Below are 7926 nucleotides of genomic sequence, written 5' to 3'. Positions count from 1 at the left end.
AATTAATAAATAAAGTATAATTTTAAATATTCTTACAATAATGTTAAACGTAATAAAGTTAAAAACATTCTTACAATGAGAAAACTAATATCTAAGATGACGGCTTTTGCGATTGCTGAAACATCTGCATCATCTGCTGAAGCTGTAGCTGGAGGTCATCGTACTTTTTGCTCTGCTCTGCTACCATCGCTCGTGCCTTTGCCTCTCTCGCTGCTGCCGCTGCCTCCCTCTCTGCTGCCTCCGCTCTAAGTTGTTGCTGGAGTTCTTCATATTTTTGTTGAACCTCGGTAATTTGCTCAACCGTGTTCGCTTGCATCTGAGCTATCTGGTCTCTTAACCTCTGAACTTCAGCTTGTGCTTGACTTCCGGAAGGCATGTATTGCTGGGAGCCGGATCCAAAATATTGGGTCGAGGTAACACCAGATCCTTGAAATCGAACCCGACCGTACCTTTCAAGACCCAAAACTTCAGTGATAATTCTGTTATGAATGTTCTCAAGATTAACAGAACTATCAGACGAAGCAATCGCTTCATATTCCGCCTTCTTCTCCCTTAGTTTCTCCTAAAAAATCAATTAAACAGTTAGAAACGAATTATATAATAAAAAGGAATGCAACATAACTTAACATTATTTAAAACTACTAATGATGAATTGAATTAAACAATTATAATTAAAGATTATAAATATTTAAAATAAATCAAATATTATTAAGTAAATATACCATAATTTCTCCAGCTTTGGATGTCATAGGATATCCATCTTTCTTCCTATGCGTAATCTCAAAAAGCTAAAGGCGTCCAACTTTTTGTCCAGATTTGACTTCCTACAATATAGTAGTAAAAATATTATTTAATAATAGAAAGTTATTAATATTTGAAAGAATTAATAAATTCATAATACCTCGGCCTCAGCTACAGAAGCAGAACTTCTCGACCCTACTGTGTGCGTGAATTTTTGTTTTTGCCTGCTGCTTGTTCCAACTCGCTCACGGTCCTACATAATAAAATTATTATTACGTATATAGTAAACACTATATATAAGAGTTTGGAAATACGCAATACCTCTCCTTTCTTTGAATTCCAAAATCTAATCGCATCTTCCCATTGATACCTCAGCATTCCAAGCGGGACATTTCTCAATTTTTCCTCGAGGCTTATGTCGTTCTTAAAATATTGTTTCTTTAAAGTGCTTTTATTGTCTCTCCATCTTTTACCCAATGCCTTCTTGGTATAATCATCGGAGACTTCTAAAGCAAATCTCTCCTAACAAAACACAAGTTTAGAATGTAAATATAAATGAAACTTAAACCAAAGTATTATAAATTACATTTACATTTTGTTACCTTAATATTAGCGAGAGCCTGATTTTTGTTGCTATCAGGCATGTGATGCCATGATTCGTAGTTGATGGGCAACATATTTTCATTTCATGCTAAAATGCCCAAATAGCCTGCTAAAAATCGAGCTTCAGATCCAACAGGTTGACCATGAGTATTTCTACTTACTTTAACACGCTCGACAGGATCTAAGTCGTATAAATCTTTAAGCAGCGTACGTCCTCGAACTCTGCGCGTCCCACCACTTTCAACTGAAAAATGATATACTATTATTATATTAAAATTGACAAATAATTCAATAATAAAAGTCAACACATGTAAAATGAACATAACATTACTTTGAAATTCTTCAGGCTCATAAAGTGTCTCCAGCACATTCGAAGATCAAACAACAGTCTGCTGTTCATGATTTCCTTCTTCCGAATTTGGAGTATTCTGGACAATACTTAAATCTCGTAATCTTCTTCTACGCATTTTTCCTGCAATACACATAAAATAGTTAAAGTTTTAGTAACAAATTACAACAATAGTAGTACATATAAAATAGTTAAATTATATAACATGACAAAGATTAAAATTATAATATTACATATAATTAAAAAATCGTAAAATCTTACTACATCATTATTCGTAAATATCTTCATCCACATCATGTCGAACCCATTGATGTTGTGTACTAGTACTAGGGATATTTTCATCTAAGTTTTGTTCTGGAAAAGGTAATGTTTCTGATCTTTCGACGATTTCATCTCTACTTCGATTACCCATGTCAAACAAGTCTCTAGGGGTGTTTCAGAGTACAACATACCAACCCTCATCAGTTGGATCTTTCGAATAAAAAACTTGTTTCACTTGAGAGGAAAATACATATGGCTCGTCCATCAATTGTTGTCCAGTGTGAATCAAGCGAGAGAAATTCAACATTGTAAAACCAAATTGATCTTCTTTAATTCCTCGAGCAGTATTAACATCAGCCCAATCACACCGAAATAAGAAAACTTTCCATCTGCCATAGTAATCCAACTCAATAATGTCGGTAAGAAGTCCATAATACTTCACATTACCCTCAACCGGATTACTGCCCCTAGCACTAGCATAACTTGTAATTGAAGAATTAACAACAACTCCACAACTTTGAGTTCTCCTCATTCTCTCAGGATACTTTGTATGAAATTTGTATCCATTGATGAGGAAGGCACTATATCTTTTTATTACTCTGTTCAGGCCTTGGGAAAGCCATTTAACTTCGTCATTGACGTCCTTTCCACTCCAAACCTATTGAATCGAAAGTAAATTGAATTATTAACTAAATTTCGCAATTATATGCAACTTATTAACTTTAGTTACATACCGTTTGACTTAACCATTCATGAAAAGATTCCGTGAATAACTTATTAATCTCTCGATGTTGCAATCTTCGAGAGCGTGCATGAGATCTCAAAATTTGTTTGTACTCACTGTGTTAAAAACAAGTGTAATTGGTTAGAAGATAAACAAATCAAAACGACGAATATGTGAGGAAATTTTAGAACTTACTTGCGTAATGGTTCAACTAAATCGTGGTGAAAAAGTACATATCGATGTGCTTCTATCAACGTATATCATCTAATTCTGCAATTTCAACTTTGTTGATTGGTTCTCCATAACTTTGGAATAAATAAGTTTCGTCCAAGTTATGATCATTGACCCCAGCATTTCTATTTGGTCTATTCAATCGTGTTTCAACATCTTCTAAATATCTAGAATAGAATGTCATGCACTCCTCTGCCAAGTAGCCTTCAGCAATTGATCCTTCTGGATAACGCTTATTGCGACAATAAGATTTCAATTTTCTTAGGAACCTAAACACGATATACAATATTTATCAAAAGTTGTAACTAAATGTATATAGACGCGAATAAATAAATACTTGAAAAATAAATTAGCACCTTTCTATAGATAAAAAACCAGTCCACCAAGTATTGCTTCGTGAGGGAGATGGATTACCAAGTGCACCATAATAGTGAAGAAGGAAGGTGGAAAGATATTCTCCAAATTGCATAAAGTCAAAGCAGCTCGATCCTGTACTTTCTTAAGTTCTTCAACATCCAAAACTTTGTCACAAATAGCTTTCATTATATTGGATAGTTCAATTATACAGGACGTCACATTTTTTGACATGTAGCACCGTAAAGCAACTGGGAGTAAATCTTGCATCAAGATGTGGTAATCATGTGATTTTAAAAAATATAATTTTCGATCTTTAAGACTCACACATCGAGATATATTTGAAGCATACGCATCTGGGACCTTTATATCCTTCAACACCATACAAAATACTTCTTTCTCTTCCTTTGACATTGAAAAAATAGATGGCAGCAACCGATATTTCCCATTCGGAAGAACTTAAGGATGAAGATCATGCCAAATTCTCATGTCAACTAAATCAAGTCGACTCTGAAGATTGTCTTTTGATTTTCCATCGACATTCAAAATTGTTCCAATTATGTTCTCCCAGACATTCTTCTCAATATGCATGACATTAAGATTGTGGCGTAAAATATTATGCTCCCAATAAGGCAACTCAAAAAAATACTTCTTTTTTTCCAAAGTATGCCTCATTAGGATCATCCTCTTCGTCAGATTCATCATCGGATTCATCCCTCGATCTTCTCTTTGATTGCGTGTTAGGAGGTTGATTCATCTTCCTATAACTGAAGTTGATATCTTTAACATAAACAAGATTTCAGATCCAACGGTCTGCTGAGGAGCTCCTTTGTACTCTTCAGTACCTTCAAATAGAGTCCTCTGAAATCTAAATTTATGATTTCCATCTAACCACCGACGATGGCCCATGTAAGAGAACTTCTTCCCATTGTACAACCACTTCAAACAAGTTTGCGCAGCACAACAAGGACAAGCATAACGTCCTTTAGTACTCCAACCCGATAAATTAGCATAAGCCGGGAAATCATTAATTGTCCACAATAAAGCTGCACGTAAATAAAAGTTCTCTTTTCTTAATGCATCATATGTGCCAACACCCGACCATAATTGTTTTAACTCTTCAATAAGTGGCTGCAAATAGATGTCAATATCATTTCCGGGACATTTCTCTCTAGGAATAATCATTGATAAAATAAACAAAGATTGCTTCATGCAAATCCATGGAGGCAAATTGTAAGGAACAAGCACCACAGGCCAAGTACTGTACGAAGTACTCATTATTTTAAATGGAGTAAAGCCGTCAGCTGCTAGCCCAAGCCTCACATTTCGAGGATCGCTTCCAAAGCTTGAAAATTTCATGTCAAATGATTTCCAAGCTAAAGAATCCGCAGGATGCCTTAATAATCCATCATCAGTCCGTTGATCATTATGCCACCTCATTGATTCGGCCGTCTTTGACGACATGAAAAGCCTTTGAAGTCTTGGTATTAGGGGAAAGTATCACAAAACCTTGATTGGCTTCTTTCTTAACTGTGCCCCACCTTCATCCGCATTCACATCTTCTGTATTCCCATTTATCCAACGAGACTTGCCGCAAACATTACAACACTGTTGGTTCTTCTAATCCCCCAGTACAACATGCAGTCATTTGGGCAACTATGAATTTTATCGTACCCAAAGCCCAAATCTTTTATTTATCTCTTCATATCTTGACAAGATTGGGGGATTTTTACAAAAGGAAACATCTCTCTCAGAAACTCTAGCAGTATTGTAAAAGAATTTCTAATCCACCCTCCCAAACATTTTAAGTGAAATAAACGAAGGCAGAAGGACAATTTCGAATATTTTGATCCCTCGTAATGTTCTTCGTTCATTTCATTAATTAAATTGTAGAACTTCGCCGCTTCTTCATTTGGCTCCTCATAAGGTGCACTTTTTCCCGTTTCACCAAAAACATTTCCACCAATATTACAATCATCGGATGCAATAAAGTCAAGTGGAAACGATTGCTTACCATGACTGTGCATATTAAATGCATCCCGCAACATACCTTCCATGTCATCTTGTCTAACATACTGATGGTAATCAGTATCAGGATAAGTCGGATTAATCATTGAAGAAGTTCCACTAGATGTACACTCTCCATGGAAAATCCATTTTTTATACCCCCGAATAAAGCCATCAACAATTAGATGTTCGTAGACAACTTCACGAGTATGCCAATTGATGTTGCCACACTTCTTACACGGGCAAAGAATCATATTCTCTTGGCTTGCATTTTGAAATGCAAAATTCAGAAAAGTTTGTACTCCATTTCGATAGGCATTGCTTACCCTTGACAATTTCATCCAACTCCTATCCATTTCGTAGTTCTTGAATTCTAAAGTTGACAATAAATTACACAGGTAAGTTGTTTATTATGTAAGTCTTGATATGATATATTTTTATGTTTTATGTAAGTTATGTAGATTATGTAAGTTATGAAATTTGAACTTTAAACTATATGCTTTTAAGAAAATTATTAGATTACACTACATGTATTAGTTAAGTTTCGTAAGTTGTTATGTACGTTATGTGAGTTATGTAAATTATGTAAGTTATGTGAGTTATGTAAGTTATTTTTTAAGATTCATCACACGTGGCGTTGTTACACCTAGGGACGATCCATTATATCTTACAGCTCGATATAAGGTAACCCGTCAGGTTTTCAGGCTATATACTTTGAATCTTTAAAATATTTAAAAAAAGGTTGGAGAGAAGGTCAACTATTGTTGCAATTTTAATGGACAAGAAAGCTACATGGTAATAAATATTCAATAGTAAATGAGCTCGATAGAACTTTTTTCAAGTCTTTTTGAATTTTTTAAGATTCATCATACGTGGTGTTGTTACACCTAGGGAGGATCCATTATATCTTACAGGTCGATATAAGGCAACCCGTCAGGTTTCCAGCATATATACTTTGAATCTTTAAAATATTTAAAAAAAGGTTGGAGAGAAGGTCAGCTATTGTTGTAATTTTAATGGACAAGAAAGCTACATGGTAATAAAATTAATTCATACTTAAGAACATACGCATTGGAACCAGTAGCAATGAGAAGAACATACGCATTGGAACTAGTAGCAAAGAGATCCAAAGGATAAGCAGAATAAGCAAATTAAAAAAATTAAAGACAGCATAACAAGTCTCTAAGGATAAACAGCATAAGCAAATTAAAAAAATAATCAAAGGACAGACTTGAAATAAGTTAAAAACATGATCCATTAAAAAATAAGTTAAAAACAGATTTAACAAATTAAATATACATACCTATTTGAAATTGTAATTATCTTGTAATTAGCTCATGGAATACATACCAAATATAATCTCCTAGAAATAAAGATTTAGCAAATTAAATATACATACCTCTTAGAAATTATAAATTGGATGGAAGAGTCAATTCTAGCAAATTAAATTACACCTGCAAACAATAAACAACCATGAAATAAAAAAAATAATCTAAGGATAAACAAGAATTAAATAAGAATTAAAAACATGATCCATTAACGAATTTTCCAAAGCAAAAAGCTATAAATTATTTAATGTAAGGATAAAAACCAAATTTAAATTATTGTTTATGTATTATGAAATACATAAATAAATTAATGAATCCTTTGGGTAATTTCTTTGTTTCTGCTTGTTTGGTTCTGTAATATTACTGAGTTGCTGCCAATTTCAAACTCATAAATTGAATTTGCACTAATTATTTAATGTGGATCATAAAGTATGTACAAAATGTACAAAATTCAACATGGAGAAAAAAGAGAAGCACTTTGCCATTGGCAAGTGAATTAATACCACTCCCATTCTTATTCTATATACAATATGTCACCGAATAGTATGACTATATCCTAGCATTATCAAATGGAAAAAGAAAAAGGTTATACAAAACCAAAAAAACTCACACATACCATAATATACATGACATCAACATCATATACAGTTATCGAATCCTAGTCCAGCTTAATATATGAACTTCAAATTTTGACGTGCCCATCCACAGTTTTAAATAGTTAAACTCAAGCCTATTTAAGTTTGTTCATATTATTTTTTAATATTTACATTATAATATATTATGTTTAATATTCATATGATATAAATTTCTTAGTGTATAAAAATAAAATAAACATAATATATTATAAAATTTAAAAAACGAGGTAAACCAAATCAAATTTGAACCTTAAATATTAAATATTAAAACATCACCTAATTGGTGAGAGACATCACTCCACTTTTAGATTGAGGGTAACAGCATTTATAAAAAAGGATATATTTTACTCTTTTCCCAAAAGGATCAATCAGAGGATGCCACCATCCAGATAGGCATTTTATTGAATGAGCAAATGGCACACAATTATATGTTGTACTTCAATATTACAACAAAAGATATCAAATTGGTGTCATATCGGGATGAATTAGTTGGCTGATAAATATGTAGGACACAGATGCACTTCAACAAAGTAAATGAGCTTCTAATAGTAATTTGTCATTTAAAAGATATGGGGGTATCATCACTTTCTAATATTTACCAAGTTAAATCTTATACAGACTTATTATCCACCATGCTACTTCACTCCATTGTTGGGGATCCCTAAATCAAAATGTACAGAATTTAGTAGCAGG

General features: G+C 33.3%; 1 long non-coding RNA gene across 2 annotated transcripts in view; it reads right to left on the bottom strand.

The window, feature by feature from the left end:
- Positions 1-1792: 1792 nt before the first annotated feature.
- The window catches only part of LOC107961544 (uncharacterized), an 11485-nt gene continuing 5351 nt past the window's right edge, over positions 1793-7926 (bottom strand). Inside the window, exons 4-5 of one of the 2 annotated variants that reach the window (XR_005928591.1) lie at positions 6670-6724; positions 1793-1816 (exon numbers count right to left, since the gene is read on the bottom strand). This is a non-coding gene — a long non-coding RNA (uncharacterized lncRNA). Of the gene's footprint in view, positions 1817-5612; positions 5644-6669; positions 6725-7926 lie in introns of those variants that run through there. The other variant, XR_005928592.1, reaches the window with a different exon arrangement.

Source organism: Gossypium hirsutum, chromosome A06 (genome assembly GCF_007990345.1).
Source record: "Gossypium hirsutum isolate 1008001.06 chromosome A06, Gossypium_hirsutum_v2.1, whole genome shotgun sequence".
NCBI classification, from domain to species: domain Eukaryota; kingdom Viridiplantae; phylum Streptophyta; class Magnoliopsida; order Malvales; family Malvaceae; genus Gossypium; species Gossypium hirsutum.
Note: the sequence above shows the minus strand (reverse complement) of the source record. Positions and strands in the feature narration are given on the sequence as shown.